The sequence below is a fragment of the Pinus tabuliformis genome, chromosome 2_2 (genome assembly GCF_031772625.1).
Source record: "Pinus tabuliformis cultivar Carrire ecotype Pingquan chromosome 2_2, CPIR1, whole genome shotgun sequence".
In the NCBI taxonomy this organism is placed as follows: domain Eukaryota; kingdom Viridiplantae; phylum Streptophyta; class Pinopsida; order Pinales; family Pinaceae; genus Pinus; species Pinus tabuliformis.
In genome coordinates this window covers 1,220,446,760-1,220,467,249 of record NC_142300.1, presented here as the reverse complement: position 1 = coordinate 1,220,467,249, position 20,490 = coordinate 1,220,446,760, and the positions used below count along the sequence as shown (strand labels likewise).

At 37.2% G+C, this 20,490-nt stretch overlaps 1 protein-coding gene across 3 annotated transcripts in view; it reads left to right on the top strand.

Annotated features, from left to right (window-relative positions):
* The window catches only part of LOC149197887 (uncharacterized), a 408,075-nt gene that overhangs the window by 230,628 nt on the left and 156,957 nt on the right, over window positions 1-20,490 (top strand). The gene's annotated exons all lie outside the window — the stretch shown is intronic.

Here is a 20,490-nt window from a genome sequence, read left to right as displayed (position 1 = left end):
TATCATTATTCATAATTCATATGGCATAATATGGTATTCATATTCATTGTTGAAAGGTTTAAAACACCATCATAAATTACATTTACATATCATCAAATATGTCTTCATTCCTGTCACTAAGAACCACATCCTCTCCAGAAGTGGGAGCATTGTTGCCATGTCCATTTGAAGATCCACCTATTGGTGCCTCTTCATCAAACAAAGTCATATGAGACCTAACATTCAACGTCATATCCAATTGAGACAACTCTAGTTCCACATCCCATAGTTTGGCAGCCCCAAATTTGTATTCGTATCTTTTGTGTGACAAATGGCAAAGGTTTGAATGAAAATACACTAGTTCCTTTTAGAGCCCAATCTGTTTCGCTTAACTGAATGGATGAACCATATGTACTCCATTTCCTTTCTGCTAAAGAGGAACTGGCAACCTATGACAAGATCTTGATGGCCAATTTTTGGATATGTGGAAGTTCCCTTCCATAGTAGTTCCACCAATCAATTAGACTTAATTTGGTCTTGTCCCACATACATTCAAATTTAGAACCCCAACCCTCTGATCCCACGAAATGAGCAAACTCTGAATGAATCTGAATCCCAATTTCAGGATGTACAAAAACCTTTCAAAAAGCCTTTTTAAATCCTTGTGAGACTTCTGGGTCTTTTTTTGGTGTGGTTCATTCTGGATCACTTAGCAACTCTGCAGCGTAATATTTTGGATTCACTGCATGGGCCAAAAGGTGCAATGGGTTGGTCATCTTGTTCCACCTTTTGGTCAATATATCTTTTACTTCTGTGTAAAAGAATTCATGTGGGTCCATCTCCTTGACCACCCTTATCTTCTCTATCATGGAATCCATGCCCTCATACACCTCTCCCAAATTAGGCATCTGTGTCAAACACACGAAGCAAATCCACAATTTGCTTAGTAAATGCCAAAAGATACTCCACACTATCTCACCATTCATTGTCAACAACCAACCTTTTCATTGCTTGTGCTCTATCAGATTGGGATTGCCTCCATTGATTCCAAAGATACCTGCATACCATTGATTGTAATGCTTCTTTCACTTGCATAAGCCTTATTAAGACTATGATGTGAGACGCAAAACAAGTCTCAACAACATGCAAATGCCAAATTGCCAATGTTTTAACTTTCAATAAATTAAAAATCATAATTTGGTTGAGTAACTATTATGATTCACCAATCATGACATGAGACTCCAATTTACATATTTGAATTTAGAGTCATAGAAATTAGGATTTATGAAATAAACTTTAAAGTTTAGGTACCTTAAGGAGCTCCAACTTCGCAAATTCCTTGTAGCTGCCTTGAGACATGTGGTGGTTTGTGATGAATGCTTGAATTTCTTTTGCCTCTTCATAAATAACTTGAATCCACTCAATTTGCTTCCCGATCTTGCTGAACATGAGATTCAATGAATGTACAACACAAGGGGGCCAAAAGATTTGCTGATATTTCCCTCCAATAATTAGGCCTACTGCTCTACACACCATTGCATTGTCAGTTATTACCTGGACAACATTATCTGGCCCCACCATTTCAATTGCTTCAATCAAGATGTTAGTAATGAATTGGGAATCTTTCACTTGCCCCTCACAATCCACTGCCTTAAAAACATTGCCCCCCTTTGGGCTCCAAGCAATCACATTGATCAAAGACCTATTCCCTTGATCTTTCCATCCATCAGAAATGATGGACACCCCTGAAATGCGCCATGAATTACGAATGGGGCTGAATTTAACCTCCAAATCTAACTTCTCAGCACTCAACATTGTGGTGCGAACCTTCTCATATCTAGGGCTCATGTACCCTTTTGGGGCTTCATTCACTGCTTTTATCATCTTTGCCCAGTAAGGAGATCACACAAGGTTACATCTGCCTTCTCTCGAGCATCATTATTAAAACTTCTTTCAAGCGGTTCCAAATTACACCACTTTGAACCAGGGTTGAAAATTCCAGGAGAGGGACGTGGAGGCTTTGATGAAAATGTTCCCAACCTTGTTGGTTGTTTGAATTGAGAGGCAGGATTTGCCTCATTTGCTTTAGCAACTACCTCGTCTTGTTCTTTATGATATTTTGCAAGTTTTTCCTTGCTTAAACCTTTTCCATCTGTCTCATCTGCTTTAGGTGGGCCAGTGCATATTCGAATGCCATTTCTTTTTAACCCAAATAGATGTGCTTTAACTCGGGTGTATGATCCCTTAAAATCCTTTTTACACTCACTGCAAACCCATGCCAATGATCCCCCTTCTTGGATCTTCCCAACAACAGTGACATATTTCGAAAGTGATGACTTTGGATCAACTTTAGGGGTAGATTCAATTTCATGTTCCTCTGTCTCAAACTCATGAATGACTGAATTTGAAGTTGCCATGATGATGATGTAAATGAATTATGAAACTACAAAATAAAATACATGCATACATACATATATATATATATATATATATATATATATATATATATATATATATATATTTCTTTTTTCTTAGTTTCAGAATAAAAGATGGCAAATAATACTAAATAGTCTCCATTCCAAATATTAGACTTTAGTCTATTGTGCACAAAAAGTTGATGGCAAAAAGACTGGAATCATATGAACCACCACTATTTAGTATTTCAATTTTCTATGAAGCAATTTAATACAGGGAGGTGGAGGCAAGGAATGGCTCATGTCTCTATGGAATTTACTGCTTGAAGAGGCTATTGAGGCTCTTTGCACCTTGCCAGGAATAGGTCCAAAGGTTGCAGCTTGTGTTGCACTTTTGTTTTTTCCCTAGATCAACACCACGCCATTCCCGTTGATACACATGTATGGCAGGTGAGATGTTTTCTTATGTTAAGATTCACAATTTGTGAAGAAAATTATTGAAATCAATCCTTACTTGGTACAATTGTTGGGGGTGCAATTGATTGCCAATTTTGGCACATAAAACTTTAACCTCAACATTAAGGTATGCTTTCAGCCTTCAGGCTATGCATAAGTTCACAATGCACATTATTTGTTTTTCGTTCATTGAGTTCTCAGATTGATTTTTAGTCTAAAAATTCTTTTTACTTGTGAACATTGAACACTGAAGGAATGGTTTTTTTTCTCAAGGATACAATTTTTAATGTAGAAATTAGTAACAACTATTAGTCTAAATTTTATAAGTGTTAGGTGACAGGTCCTAAATTTCAATGTCTTATTTATTAGAGCCTAGGCCATAGAGGTCTCCTTCATGCTTCTATGCAGGGTTTGAACTTTGAAATGTGAAAGCCTAAACAGTAAATAGATTCTCTCAAGTACTAAATTACTAATTGAGGTATTTTAATTTTCCTAGCTAATAGTGGGAAATGAGGAAGTGAAGAAAAATATAAATGGATACTTAGTTTAGTTAAATTCCCCCTATCACTATTAGTGGTCACCTGTGGTCATTGATTATTTGAAATTCAATTTTCCTTTTGGCTCCAAGTTTCCAACTCGGCTGGCGGCCTATCGGCTCCAAGGCTCCGGCTTATCAAGCTCCAAGCTTATCTCACGGCGACTCTAAGCTTAAGCCTTATCTCCCTCCGGCTAAAGCTTATCTCTCCTAGTGGGTCCAAGCTTATTGGTGGCTCAAAGCTTCTCTCCCTTCTGCTTTTATCTCCCTCATGGTGGTCCAAATCGAGTAACGAGATTGGGTGATGCTCTCAGGCTCTCGAGGGATGCTCTCGGTGGTGACTCGGGCTGTGACTTGGGCGATGCTCTTGGTGACTTGGGCGATGCTCTCGGCGGCAGTTGACAAATGAAATAACAATATGCAAATTGCAATGGGCATTAGCATAATACATATGCGTTGTGCAAAGGCCCTAGGTTAAAGTATGCCAAGGTTAAATGATAAAGTCACAAAAACAATGCATCATTCCTGGTCGAGCGTGGAGCCAATAAAAAAAACAATGCACCGTTCCCGTCATTAGGTGTTCTTTTGGAGTGGATCCATTTCCGGAAATCCGGAAACAAATCATGATTTTTGTGATCTGTTTCTAGATTTCTAGAAACGGATCCAAAAAAATTTGAAAATTAAAAAAACTTATCCAAAATCGGATCCACCATTTCCAATTTGACGCGAGAGCTCAAAAACGTTTTTTTGCCATTTTTAGATGAATTGTACAAGGATCGTTTCCGTATCCGGATCGGAAATGGGGAACGACGTTTCCGATGGCTAGCCTAGCTGTTTCCGGTAACTTAAGCTCTAATATTTCAATAAGATGCCAACTTTCAAATGCATGCAAGAAGAAACTTTCAAAATGTGTTATGATGCTTGTGTGCGAAATGTGTTCTTGGTTGATTTTAACTAATGCCCATTCTAGGTTTGTCTTCCTCCCAATTTCTCAAAAGTTGGTTATGGGTGTGGTGAATTGCAAGAAAGCTAGGACGATGAGGCGCTTGTCCTTCATTAATGATACCTGCCTAGTTCTTCATGCAACCCACATGTGTTTGTTCCTACAGGGGGACTAAGCTGCACAAGGGAACTGTGAGGTCATGCGTATTAACCTTTGTTCAAGATTCAAGTTTATCAAATTGAATGAAAGTTAGGGAAGTATCCTAAGATTTCTATCAACCAAGCCTATGCTTGGAGGTTAATTTTAGAAGTGCAAATAGTTATGCAATGAGCGTCTTGCAAGTAAAGATAGTATTCCAAATGTGAAGTGCTTCAAAATGTTTCAAAGAAATATACTCATTCACAATTTAGGAAATAAAATACTTGCATAAACCATAGAAATGGAACTTAAATGATGTCAAAATATAGCTGCAGATTCGATGTCAAAATCAGCAAATTATCATGGAATATGGAGCAATATTAACATGTGAAGATGATCATGAATAAAAACCATGAAATAGGCACATGAGAGAAAATATATATCAACAAGAAAATATGTTACATCAGCTGCAAAAGATGAGTTATATCAGCTACAAAATCAGATCCAAAAATGCTCCAAAAAAACAATGTAAAGTGAGAGATGGACTTACAAAATCAGCCCAAGTAAGAGTGTGAATTGGTAGATCTATGACATGAAAGAGATAAAAATAAAAATGAAGAAAATGAAATCTACTTAAATGAATAGAAGCAATAATTAAATCGCTCACATGCAAAGGGTCCTCTCCCAAAAGAAAGAGGGGTGGGATGCGAAGAGGATAATCCTTCATCTCCCTCAAAGAATTTTTATTTTATTATTTAGAATGAAGCCCTCAAATGGAGGGTGAGGGACTTAGGCTTTGAGGGGAGTTTACGAAGAGATCAAAGAGCAATTACTCCCCCTCAAATAAACTAAATGAAAATGGAAGAACAATTACAAATGCTTCTAGCAAGATACAATAAGAAGCCCCAAATGGGATACTTTGCTTTCTTCAAGGTGTATAATTTCTCAACTCATGGGTCTTCAAGAGGAAACTCCTTGCAATGGAAGATGAGAGAAAAGAAATGGTTTATAAGAGAAGATATTGGTGGACAAGAACGCTCCAACAATGTGTTTTTGATCTTCAAGCAATCCTCTTCAAATGAAGCTCAACAATCCTTCTAATCCTCCTAAACATCAGTGCAAGGCAAGAGAGGAAAACAAGTTAGTATAATGGTTATTCACAAATTGTAGTATACAATATGAAACAAATGCATGCAACAAGAGAAGGAAGGGACTTCCACTCTTGCGCAAGCAAGGAAAGGTTAGACCTTTCCACAAGCTCTCAAAAGCTAGATAAAATCAACTAGAGCGCATAGTATAGATTAAAAAAAAGAAAAAAAAAGATTTTGAGTTTAAATTTGTGATCTTAGCAAGCTAAAGTAAAGAAAATCCCCTTCTTTAAATTCTTTTGATTAGATCCTTTAGAGTAGCTTGATATGGGTCTCTCTATTCTTGTTCTTGAGAGTAGGTTTGTCTAGCCCAAGAGTTACCCCATGCTCAAGCTCCTTCAACAAATCGTTAGATCTCTACACACTTGAAAAGATATTAGCACCCATAAGGGATTAAATTATACAATGGAGGAGAAGGCTATAGGTTCAACTGAGAATCTACTAGTGCTCCTCTTCCTAGAGTACTTCTTTAATCCAAAAGTTATGCAAGGTAACATACATACATTAATCCAAATAATGGCAATGTGAAAGCTAACACAATCTAGAATCCATGCGGAAAATAAAGCATAGAAAGTTGAAGTTATATCACCTTACAATCATAGAAAGAGAACACCAACACATGATTGTACCCCCAAAGTCTTTTATATTAGCATGAAAGAAGTGATTACAAAATTCAGTAGTCTCCCCAAGAACAATAACACGTTCCAAGATGATTACAATAGAGCCCTGCTAGTTTATTTATACAAAAGTTGTGAGGAAATCCCAATGTGAAACAGTGCAACAAGTGGCTATTGATGACAATCCCAGTGAAAATGAGTAATCCACATGTCAATTGAACTGCTGGAGTATCCCTCTAGGTGGCAGCAAAGAGAAATGTGTACTCCCTCCATATGGCCCAGCGTCCCATGTGCATATTTCGATGGCAGCCAAGTGGGAATGAATGTAGTTGTTAGGAAGACACACTCCCATGAAATCCTCAAGCCAAAACCAAGGTTGTAACACCTCTGTAAATTGAACCAAGAGCTGCTCCTCAAATCTTTGTGTGGCTGCCAGTGTGAAGGTTGATCTTTTTGTGCGTGGATTGGCAGCGTAACATGAAAATGTGGAGACAAACTCCTACAAAATTCACAATCAAATCTGAACTAACTCCTTCATGCCATACACTGATTTCTTTGACATCTATGTTGAACTTTCACTGGCTGCATGGAGTTGTGGATGACTGTAATGGCATGTGCATATTTCCCTTTTAATTGCCCATGCATAGAAAAGGTGAGTAAGGTGGAGTCCATTCCCCACTCACTCATATTGCCTTTATACATTATGCCTTGCACTTTAATTCTACCATGTTTAAATTAAATCAACTTTGAAACCTCAAACGTTTTGTTGTGCTTCATGAACTTCAACGTTGGACCATTTGACTTGCTTTGAATTTGTGACATGAGTTTGGCCTCATGTGTTGGGCCCTACATGGTTGCCACATCATCATTTGCTTCCCCTCAATTTGGCTTGTCACTTTTTTGGCTCGTTTTGACTTTGGAAAAAATAATAATTTTTTCCAAATATTATTTTTTTGAATTTTTCATCATTTTTTCCACTATCATTAGGAAAATTGGCTTTTGAGGGGCTATAAGTCGTTTTTTGACCCTCAAAGCAAGTTTTAGGATAATGTTGGGGCTTTGAAGATGAATTTCGAGTAATAACATGCCTTTGACATTTCCCAGGACTACTGATTTACATCATTACATAGAAATTAATTAAAAAATCTCATTTTTTGGGAATTTTTTAATTATTAAGAATCCTATTTAGACCTAGTCAAGTTCCGCGAAATTTTAGTGATGACCTAGCATGGTAATATACATTGACCCTAGACACCAAGATGGGCTTAAGGCACGATCTTCAAGCCGTCAGCTCGACTTTGGGGTATGCGATGAGTGAAAAAATCTAGAAAATTATTTGCTGCTAAAAAGAAGGAATAATTAACCAAGTTAAAAAAGGACTCCAAGGTGTACTCGCTTGTTAATCGAGTCTCAACATCTTAGGTCTGTTCCATAGCTTTATTCATCATGCTGGTGACATTTTTACAATATACCCGTAGGGCTGAAGAATTTGGGGACTGAAAAAGAAAGGAGGAGGAGAAAGGGGCTTAAAAGCCCTGGTGAAATTTGGAACTCCATAAGTGCAAGAATGCTATGAAATATCCTCGGGCTTGGAGTCCTCAAGTGCAACTTTAGTGGTCAACGAGAGGATAGCAACATTTCTCCCAACGGATTGAGCTACATTCAATTGACAACCATGGTGAATTGGTTGTAATCCTTTTTGCAAAATCTGTTAGAATGATTTTTTCTATGGTTAGATGTTTTATTTTCCTTGGCCAGACATTTCATTGCAGTGCCCCATTTTATAAGCATTCAAGGATTTTCCTTGCTTCTTTTCAAAGCCGTTGATTGTTGTTGATCTGCAGTCTACTATTGTAGCCAAACTATGTATTGCAAGTTCTTCATTTTTCATGTATTAATTTTCATTTTCCTTTAGAGGATGATAAATATTTGTAGCATTATTGTATAGAATGTTGTCCCACTACCATGATATTGGCACAAAAAAACAATGCGAAAATCACTCACACAAGGGAGTCAAAGGGAAAGCATTTTGCAAGCCCACAACAATGCAAGTGAAGGTCACCGTGTTTTTAGAAGATGTTCATAGTGTTGATCTTAATAAAACTAGAAATAATGATCCCCAAAGAGAGAGTATATTTCTAGGGATGCACCTATCTATGCCAAACTACAGTAAGTCCAGGTGGAGATGAGCGCTTCAAATTCCATTTTGAGTATTGAAAAAGGAAGGCTTCCTACATCACTTCTTGGTTTGCACGAGGCTAATGCAACATTGGGTGAAACTCTTCCAAGATCAAAGACACATTTGTGCTTCATTTTAGATTAAAAAAAAGATTTACAAAAAAAGAAAAAGGTGTTAACACAAAGATCTAAATATTTTTGAAGATACAACTAGTTACTACATCAACAACATAAAATTTGAGTATTCAAGAATTATGTGAGAAGTTAGAACCATAGAATGCACTTTTCACTTGGGACCCCTTGCCTTTTGAATAAGTCCAATTACCACTTGTCATCTGTCTATTCCATGATCTCCTCTTAAAGCATGCATATGTTTTTTGTTTGAGGGCTTGGACAATGTCAACAATGCCACATGGTATCTCCTTATGTGAATATTTCTCCTCCAAATATGTAGAAAGTGACTCAAGCAAAGTGCCCTTATCCCAAATACCTCAAAGGTGAAACATGCTTACAAATATGTGAAATACCATGAATAATAAGCGACTTTCCACATAGTTGTTATTCACCCTTGGTATGGACTGATGCTCATTAAAAGGGCCCCTTTAACCATTCAAAATTACTTTATTGGAACATCTGACCTCTCCAATAAGGTCGTTTCTCCCTTGAACTATTTTTGACCCATACCTAGCCACAAATCAAAACCTTTGTTAGGTGAAAGAAAATAAATAATGATAGCCTCCAACTGTCTAGAAGGAGAAGCTTATGATTGGTTTCTATGGTGGACCAAAAAATGTGACGTTTGTTTCTTTCATTGGCAAAATTTCACAACTTCCTTATTGAAATTTTTCTATGGCAACGAAGACGATGGCTTGTATAACAAATTCGTATATTACAAAGAAAAAGGAATCTTAAATGATCATATGCATGAATGGGGAATTTTGGTGAGAAGACAAAGTGGGTTCATAGATGAACAATTGTTAAAATTGTATATTTGTGGGTTGAAGGACTACATGCATATTTAAATCAATGTTATAGGAATTGGACCATATTGGATTGAATCTGCCGGTCCGACCATTTTTGAGCAAAAACTAGTGCAAACTGGTGCCATAGACTAGAAAAGGCCATTTTGGTAAGGAAATGGCCTTTTTCCACCAAATTCAAAAACAGACGGTTTTGTACAATGTTACTAAGTACCCTTGGAACATATTTTTTTTTAAACAATGATTTATGAGTGGGGCGGCCTAATATTTAACTAAAGGGCCCTACTAATGCTATGTAATTAATGGTAATGTTAAATTCATTAAAGTAATCAGGACGTTTGAGAGTGGTTCCAAACTCACTGGATTTCATATGGAGAAAGTATAATTTTAGACCCCACTCAAAATCTAGTAGACTTGACAGTTTTCAAGATTTCATGATTGGGGGGATTGCAATGTTTCTGTTGGAGTTTGTCATGTATGAGGTTATGAAACTAGCATTTAATAAAGAGCACTAAGCCCTCTATGTACCTTGATGTTGGTGGCACTGATTGTTGAACTCCTTTGTGATAACCCTAGTAAAAATGTTCGCATCACTAAATCAAAATCTTGATATGCCATGTTTAGCTTTTTCTATATTATTTCAATGCTTAGAGGGTGATATTGATGATGAGTATCTGAACATAGACGATTATTTTGATGATATGTAGCTATTGATTGTAGCATATTTATTTTTGGACTCTAGATGCCATCAAGAGACTTGAATATATAGTGTACTCTCTATGCTCTACAGTGAATATGTTAATTTGGCAGCTTAGGGACAAATTCCATCCATTGGACTAGATTCCTCTTCCTGAGAGGACCAAAATTGACCTTTGGAGCACTAAATTTGGATAAGGAAAAATGTATTTTTGAAGTCAAGCCCACAGGTACACAAATTGTCAAGGTAGACTTAAGGACAAATTGCTCCTTCGAACTTGCATATAAATACAAGTGATCTCAAGCTCATTTGGACATCACATCACAACATATCTTCTTCTCTCTCAAATTTGATGGTTTGTACAGGTTTGAGGCAATTTATTTTTCACACATGCGAGGGTCGTTGAAGGCATTTTTTGTGTCGACTTTTCTACTAGAGGAGTTGACATCAGTTTGACTGAGTTTGACTTGCTTTGACTAGAAAAATTTCGATTTCTTGAGCCCGAGTTAACTAGCACAAAAATCTAGGTGATCTTGGTTGTTTGAATTGTGTTGAATTTAGATTTGACCATAGGTTTGACCATAGGATTTGGCTGCAAAATTTCTCTCTTTTGACTGAGTTTGATTGGGATTTATTGGACTATTTTGGGCCGACTTTGACTAGCATTTGAGACTAAATTTGTGGGCTGTTCATCGAGCTCTTGGAACGCTGATTTGACCATTGACTTTGATTGGTTAGGGCACACTTTGACTGCTGTTGAGTTGAACAAAAATTGTAGACTTTGATAGTTGATCAAAATTGACTTTGGAGGCTCAACATTGGTTATTTTTGGTTTGTCTATTTTGGGTAGTCAAGGGTTGACTTTGACTCATTGTTGAAATTGGATTATTGTACTCTCTACTAAACATTTTATGACAATCTAATAAGAAGAAGATTTTGAAATGGTTTTCCCCCTTGTGGGGTTTTTCCCTGGTCTTTGACCAATATTGGTGTCTCTTGTCATTGCTTTTGACTGTCTCCCATTGCTCATTGTCATTTACTATTCTATCTACAATTAGTATTGTTTATTGAAAGATTGAATTCATTGTAATTGAAGAAGAAGAATTGGGTTAAGGTAATTGTAACAACAGAGCAGTGGAAAAATTAACATGGTATCAGAGCTAAGGTGAGGGACAACCCCAAAGGAGACAAGAGCTAGAGCAATCATCTTTGAAAAAGTTGAAGGAATCTATCTAAACAGGTCAAGATTACTACCTTATACTTAAGGAAGCTAAGAATCTAGGAGGCTCATCAAATTTTGCAGCTTGGAAGATTAGGTTGGAGATCATATCGGATGACAATGATCTCTTGGAGTACATACAAGGAAAAGTTCCTAAGCCACCGAAAAATGCTCTTGTTGCTGCCAAGAACAAGTACAACAAAAGGTGAGTTAAAAGAAAAGAAAATTATTGTTGATGGTTTGCAAGATCATTTACTTGTCTATGTTGGAAATTTGAAGAAATCTAAGGATATGTATGATAAGCTAGCCGACATGTATGAGGTCAACAATTTGAATGAAATCATCTCCTTGAAAGATTAACTTAAATATATGAAAATAAATAAAGGAGAATCTGTACAATCCTATATCATGAGGATATCTCTTCTTAGAGATCAATTGCAGAGAGTTGGGGAAACTGTCCTTGACAGGGAGTTGGTGTTGGTAACCCTTAGAGGTCTCCATCTTATTTGGAAACCTTCATTAACATCATAAGCAATAACAAAAATTTCCCGTCATTTGATAAGCTTGCTAGAAAATGCACTCAAGAAGAATCCAGGATGATTTGAAGAGGTAGGATTCAAAAGCAGGAAGAAGGAGAGCCATCAACATTTGTCACTCAAGGAAAGAAAAGGAAGGAAAAAGGAGGTCCATCTAATTCAAGAAAGTCTACTCTAGCTCCTTGAGACTCCAATAGAAGGAAATATAAAAGGAACAAGGACATGTTAAAGATTGAGTGTTATAATTGTCACAAGTTTGGCCACTATGCTCAGGATTGCTGAGCAAAGAGGGATGCTCTCAATGAATAAAAACAATAATGGCTTGAACAATAGCAGGTTCAATAGAAGAAAAAATGATTGAAGAGGAAGATATGATAGAAGAAGAAGAGATACTCCGGAAGATCGAGAAGAAGACCATCGTCCTCATAAGAAGTCAAGGAATTCTAGGTATGAAAGTAATGTAACTGCTTGTCAATCTGAATATATTCTTATTTCTGCCCTCTCTAGTTCTTCTCCTCTAGATTCATATGATAGTTGGATAGTAGATAGAGGGACCTCTCGATACTTTTTCGGGTATAAGGAGGTCCTCTCAAATCTAGTTGAGAGGGAGACAAGTTTGAATATTATTTTTGGAGACAATACTGAATATCCTATATGTTAGAAAATGTAACTATGTTCAGTCTTCAATAATGTACTTGTTAAAAGAATAAAGAAAATACTTTTTATTATTGTAACAATGAGTTATTAAAGCATGGGTTTCATGCTTGGGTCATCATTATATTAGTCAAAGTTCCCATTGTGGAATCCTAGGATTAATATTGAGTATATAGAGTCATTTTACATTCAAAGAGACCCTTCTTGGCTTTTGAATCATGTAAAAAGGTTTTATATTGAGTCAAATATGAATTATGTACCCTCAACATCAAGTCGGGCTAAGGACCCTAATTCGACTCACAAGAAGCCTAAATATACACGAAGGTGGAAGTCATTTGGTGTATCAGCGCTGAAGCAAGTTTGATATCTCAAGAAGAGCTGGAGAAGTACGAAGTCTGTTTTTGGGAGGTCGAAAGAAGTGCGAGTTTGGGGAGGTCTATAGAGAGGAAGAAAATCAAGATTTTGGTGCCTCTCTCTCTCTATTTCATGGTTCAGATTGGGAGATCGAAGTCCCCTAAGATTTCGCTGTTGCCGAAAGCTGCTGCCTAGTCGAAGTTGCTAGAAGGGGTCGAAGATCTGGGAGGTTGACATGGTGTGGAGGGAAAGTCTGGTCTTGGTCTAGGGTAAAGAGTCTGAAAGAATATTATTGAAAGGAAGAATTATCTTGACTTGGTTTTCCCCTTGAGGGGGGTTTTGCCCTGGCATGTGCCTATATCTTGTGTCTCTTGTTTTGTGATCTTCATACACACATAATATGGTAATTGCTTGATGAAAGATAAGATATTAAAGAAGTAAAAGAAGCCAACACACTCGCAAGTAATTATCAAGAAAGGATAATCAAACCCTAATATAATATCTTTGATTTTCCAACATGGTATCAGAGCTAAGGTAAAGAGAAGTCGAAGATCACTTTATTGGCATGGATTCTCCCTCTATGGTGAACTACATAAGATTGGGTTGCAACACTGCTGGAAGTTGGATCAAGAAGGTAATCTATTACTTGTTCAACAAGGTTAAGATTCAAGGATTCTTGGCTGCCCTTACAGGTTCTCTTACTGATGACAATGCATGGATTATTGATAGTGGAGCATTGAGACACATGACAGGTGAAGGCAAGCAACAACATACACTATCAAAGGAGCCATCCTCTCATGCAGTGGAATTGGGTGACAACAAAAGCTATGCTGTTAGAGGCCTGGGATCAACATCATTGAAGCTGGATAATGGATCGAAGCTGCATCTCAACAACATTCTCTATGTTCTAGGTTTGAAAAAGTATTTACTTTCTATTTCTTGTTTAGAAGATAAAGGGGAAAGGATTTATTTTGTTGATGGAAAAGTATTGGTTTCGGGAAAAGACTATAGCATTGATAAATCTAGGGTTATTGGAATTCATGAAGGACGTCTTTACCGGGTCATTACATTCATATGGAAATATGTCCCATTGAGCTATGGCATAGGAGGTATGGTCATCTTCATTACAAGGTCATCCCTACTCTTAGTCAACTGGTTCATGGCATTCCTAATATGAAGTTAGACCATGAAGGTGTGTGCAAAGGATGCTATTTGGGGAAACATACTAGAAAGCCATTTCATAATAGTGAAACTAGGTCTAAAGAGATATTAGACCTCATGCATTCCAATGTGTGTGGGCCCATGTCTGACAAATCACTTGGAGGTCATCTTTACTATGTGACATTCATTGATGCCAGTCTAGGAAGACATGGCTCTACCTACTCAAAACTAAAGATGAAGTATTTGATAAGTTCAAGGAGTTTAGGGCTGAAGTGGAAACCCTAACCGAAAGAAAAAAACTCTGAGGTCTGACAATGGTGGGGAATACACTTCTAAAGAGTTGATTGCATATTGTAAGGAAACAAGTATTAAGAGAGAGCTCATTGTTCCCTATTATCTCGAACAAAATGGATTGTCTGAAAGAAAGAATAGGTCAATTGCAGAAGACATTCGAACTATGCTCCTTGTTCAAGATCTATCGAAGTCCTTCTGGGGAGAAGCAACGATGACTACTGTATACATTCAAAATAGAAGTCCCCATAAGAGTCTTGATAATACTACACCCGAAGAAGTATTCAAAGGGAAGAAGCAGAGAGTGGATCACCTCCAAATCTTTGGAAGTCTAGCATATATCCATGTTTCGAAAGACAAGCAAAAGAAGTTGGACTCGAAAAGTATCAAGGGAATATTCGTTGGTTATAGTCTTTCCTCAAAAGCATATAGAATCTACATAAAGGAAGGAAGACTCATTGAAGTAAGTAGGGATGACATATTCAATGAAAATCAAGCTTACAAGAAATCAAAGGGTATTCCTATTCATTCTAATGACAAAGAAGTTCCCGTATTTGAAGAAGAAGAAGTTCATCATGAGAACTCTATTACAAATGTCGAAGAAGAAGGACCAAGTGAGCCTATTCAATCAGTGGTTGTCCCAACCACAAGGAAGACGCCAAATTGGTTGAAGGCTACATTAGAAGATGTTGAAGGGCATGAAGCTGGGAAAGGTTCCTCTAGGGAAAGTAAGAAACTAAAAAGATATTTTGGCTATGCTGCATATATGACAAAGTTAATTGAAGTCGAACCATCTACATTCAAGGAAGTTGAGCATGAAGAGGTTTGGAAGAAAGCTATGTAGGAAGAATATCAATCCATCATGAAGAATGGGGTTTGGGAGATCGTTCCTAGACCCATTGACAAATCGGTTGTCACATCGAAGTGGATCTATAAGATCAAACATGCTGTTGATGGAAGTACAGACAAGTACAAAGCAAGATTGTTGCAAGGGGTTTCTCCCAAAAGGAAGGCATTGACTATGAAGAAACCTTTGCACCTACAGCAAGGTACACTACGATTAGATCATTTGTTTCATTGGCTGCTACAATGGGGTGGAATATCCATCAAATTGATGTTAAGACTGCATTTCTAAATGGGACCATTGATGAGGAAGTGTACATCGAACAACCCGAGGGATTTGAAGTGAATAGTAGGGACTCTCATGTTTGCAGACTTAAGAAGGCCCTATATGGTTTGAAGTAAGCACCTAGGGAGTCCCATTCGGTATGATGGCCTGGTTTCCATTGTCTTAAGGATTTGCCTCAACTCTTGCTTGTCAGCACAGGAGAGTGGTTTGCTTTGCCTTCGAGAAGTGAGGTTCGCGTGCCAGGTGAATGCTAGTGTACTTGTGCCAATGGTTCTTTTGCTGTAAGGGGAGAGGGTGAGAGTGAGTCCCAAGTTGGTTGGGATGAAGTCCCAACTCGACTAGGAACACACAACACAACAGGACGTTCATAGCTTCTGGAGGAGTAGTCCACATAGAGGCGGCAGTCACAACACACAAGGTAAGATAACACGTACAACACTCAACGGATGAGTCCGAACGAGTGCAACAATTGTTACAACAAGCTTTATGTGAAAGGTCTGTCTGATGTCTGGGGAGATAACCACCATGGGTGAGACAACGTTAACAACATATACAACACATTTCCATTAACAGATTATGTATTACAACAAGTGAAATAGTTCAAGTGTTCAACACAGGTTAAAGCAACATGCATTACAAGTGTTCAAGATTAGTCTTACAACAGTTACAATACATGTGTGAAAATGTGTTGGCTTGTTAGCAGGCTTCTGAATTAAGCGAAAGTCCCTAGACACATCGTTACACCATACATCACTAACCCCATGAGCGGGGCGTTGGAGCCACTTCTTACTCCTCAAATAAAAGATTACAGACTCTCTTGGCTTAGACATTGTATTTGTACATTATGAATACCTCCGTAGTTGAGTGGGAGTATTAGAAAATGTAACTATGTTTGGTATTCAATAATGTACTTGAGTCATTACGTAATGTACTTGTCAAAAGAATAAAGAAAATAATTTTTATTATTGTAACAATGACTTATTAAAGCATGGGTTTCATGCTCAGATCATCATTATATTAGTCAAAGTCCCCATTGTGGGATCATAGGATTAATATTGAGTTTATAGAGTCATTGTACATTCAAAGAGACCCTTCTTGGGCTTTTAAATCATGTAAAAATGTTTTATATTGAGCCAAATATGAATTATGTACCCTCCACATCAAGTCGGCCTAAGAGAGGTCAAGTCGGCCCAAGGACCCTGATTCAACCCACAAGAATCCTTTATATACAAGGAGGTCGAAGTCATTTGGTGCATTAATTCTCAAGCAAGTTCGATATCTCAAGAAGAGTTGGAGAAGTGCGAAGTCTGTTGCCAGGAGGTCAAAAGAAGTGCGAGTTTGGGGAAGTCTACAGAGAGGAAGAAAATCAAGATTTTGGTGCCTCTGTCTCTTTGTTTCGTGGTCTCTTCTAGCTATGGTCCAGGATACTAATCATCAAAGCGAGCTATGGCACCGAGGATTGGCACATCTTGATCTACATTATTAAGCTCTTCTGAAATTGAAGAAGTTGGTCTCTGGGATCCTTGATGTTCAAGCTCAACATGATAGAGTATGTCCACGGTGTAGTGGTGGAAAGAAGACAAGGAGACCATTCCCCTGTAGCAAGAATAAGACCAATGACATCCTTCAACTCATTCATTCTAACCTATGTGGACCAATGCCAGTGCATTTTCTTCATGGCCATCTCTATTACGTAACTTTCATGGATGATTTCTCCAAGAAGACATGGATATATTATTTGAAGCATAAGGATGAGGCCTTTGTTATGTTCAAGGACTTCAAGGCTTTGATTGAAAATTAAACAGGTAAGAAAATTATGGTCTCTAGGTTTGACAATGGAGGAGAGCACATTTTGAATGAGTTCATAGAATTTTGTAAGAAGGAAGGTATGAAGGAGACTATTGTGCCCTATAATCCCAAACAAAATGGAGTGGCTAAGAGAAAGAACAAGTCTATTGCAGAAGTTGCCCTTGCAATGCTCCATGATCAAAAGTTGTCGAAGTTTCTTTGGGGAGAAGCAACAAATATAGTAGTATATGTTCAAAACAGGGTTCCTCATCAAGCATTGGACAACAAGGTTCATGAAGAAGTATTCACAGGTGTGAAGCCGACATTAGTCATCTCAGGATATTTGGTTGTCTTGTATATTTCCATGTGGCTAAGGACAACCGGAACAAATTGGAAGCCACGAGAAGAAAAGGTACGTTTGTTGGGTATTGTGAAAATTCTTAAGCATTTAGAATATGTATTCCTGGTCAAAGGAAGGTTGAGCAAGGATGTAACATTCGATGAAGATGTTGCCCTTGGAAAAGCAAAGGAACTTTCTTCGCCTCCTCAAAAGAAAGATGATGATATGGATATTCTATAAGGTCCTTCCATGCTGGAATATGAGAAAGAGATTATTGATGATCCTATGGAAACCATGGATCCTTTGGACCCTCTTCCAAGTGATCCTCCTACCAAGAAAAGACCATTATGGCTTCGAGATACATTACAGGATGCCGAGAGACACATTCCCGCTAGAGAGGCTTTTAGAGAGAGCAAGAAGCCATGTCGATATCAGGGATACTGGAAAGAACAAAGTTCGTTCTTCAAGTTAAATACTACAAAAGACTTGGAATATGTAGATCTCCATTGAGGATACGTGAATAATTAAAATGTATGAGTAAGAATGATGTTACAATTGAGAGTGAGGGTAGTGTATATATAGCCAGGGAAGTACCCTTTCACGAACAATCATGTCTATAGAGACATGCCTCTTTGTTTAACTAATTATTATTTTAATTACATACTATTGTGATTATTGTTTATTACTTTTACATAATTATTCATAACATTGCCTTCCTCTTCAAAATGCTTTGTCCTCAAAGCTTGCTGATGAAAGGGATTGATATCTTTTTCTGCTACGAATGTCTTCTCGTCTCAGGACAGTCATCTTCGTCGATACAAGTTGATATGATCCTTGGAGTGATATATAAAATTGTCACATGGAGGAAGGATTTGACCATCCTCAATTAATCTTTTGTGGAATCTTTGGATTACTGGAAACTTGTGATGAATTGTTATCACTAGATTGAGTTGTGCGCACTTAAGTATTTTTCGGAACATAAGTTTGTTGTTTCTGTTCTAAATACGTAGCTTGATTGAGTTGTCTACTCTCGTGATTCGGATTTCGATAAGGGATTCTAGTGATTTGATTTTCCCTTATCTTGTTTGTGTTGTTTTGTTGATTTATTTGAAGTACTTGATTTCCTTTAGTTATGGAAGTTGAATGGTTAATTTCTGGATCTTCACTTGAATCTTTTGTTGTTGGAATGGCAACTTCTGAGTATATCTTTACTTCAACTAGTTTGTCCTCTTCTTGAGTTGTGATATTGATTGGATCAATATTTGTTGTTTTTTTGTCAACTTAACTTTCTACATTTGATGCTTCCTTCTCGATAAGTTGTTGTACCTTGTTTTCTAATGACTTCTTGTTCTGCTTATGCTTTTTAATTTGCGTTCGTAATTTTTCACTATGGTCCTTAAGTCGAGAAACTTCTTCATTTTTGTTAGTGGTGATCTTGTCAATTTCTATTTGCATGTTTTGTAGTTGTTTTTTACCTTCTTGAAAATTTATTTTTGAAATATCTTGTATGTCTTTTGATGTTACTGAATTTGGCTTCAGTGTAACATCCTGGAGTGTTATTTTCTTCTTCCTGTAGGAAAATGTTAAAAACTTCCTTTTCATATTTAAGATGAAGGATTCTAGAGTTTCCTTCCAGGTTGAACCCAAAATAAAGTCACCTTGATTGCTCCATAAGGCTTGAATTGAGAATTGCGATATAAATGTATAATCCTCAAAACTGTAAATTGGTTATGTAATACTTTTTTGTTGCCAAAACAGTCTAATTTTTTTGATTATATTTGACTCCGGAATCACTAATTGGTTTGCGATTGTAGGTGTTATATAATTTCTATCTTCGATAGGTGAGATAGCAATAGTGACATCTTTTCCCGCAATAGACCGTTTAATTTTAAATAGCACTGAAGCATAGTTATGTGAAGTTTCTGGAAATCTTCCTTCTTTTATTACCGAACTAGACTACTTTTTTGCTTGTCGATAATTATTTATTAGTGACACTGATATATTCTTCCTATGGAAAAACCACTTCTCCAATATATATAACTTGATCTTTGCTTACTCTATATATCTTTTTAATAATTTTATAACTTGATTTTTTTTAACTTTTAATAATACTTTTTAAGGTTACCTCTTCACCTTTTGACTTCAATATTAAAATGTCTTTATTTTTTTTTTTAATTTTTAATTTTTATTACTTTAAATAATAATTTTTTTTATTAAGTCACCGTTTCTAAACCACCTTTTTATAAAAATGTTTATGGCTCCAACTCAAACTGAATGGAGAGGCACTGTACGGATCGTACTGATATGTCGAATCACTGCACGAAAGTTGTCGCGAATTGTACGAATGCGTTGTGGAGTTGCAGTGACTGTTACAATGTTTCTTGGATTTTGCTAACCACACAACGAAACCCTCGAGACAATGTGGAATGACAGCGAGAGTGAAGACTGTTTCAATTCTCCAATCCATGGAATTGATGCAGCTCTTTATATTTTAATTAGGATAGTTCAAACCAGACAACATTGAATTAATTGCAGGTTATACAGGTCAATGATTGTATTGTTTTTTCGAACGGACGCGCCCTTTGAGCAAAAGTCATGACCTTGCACAAGAATCACACTTCGATACGACTTAGTATCTCTGAATTGGGCACAAATTCTTTAGTCAGGAAATTGAGATAAAATGATAAGAAACAATGACTCAGGGGAAAAAAGGTTGTTGTTCTACACGTCGGTCGTACAACTTTGGAGCAACCGTGCGAGGTAGCAACGTGCAAACTATGAACAATAGTGGCTAGAGAAGTTTTGACTTCCACGAAGGTGTGAGAACATTGGGCGATGGGCTATGTTGGCCAGTCGGTGGTCTGTCGTGCGGATGGTTGGCCAGGTAAGCATTGAATTGGCGGTGGATGGTGGTTTCGTATGACGATGGTGTC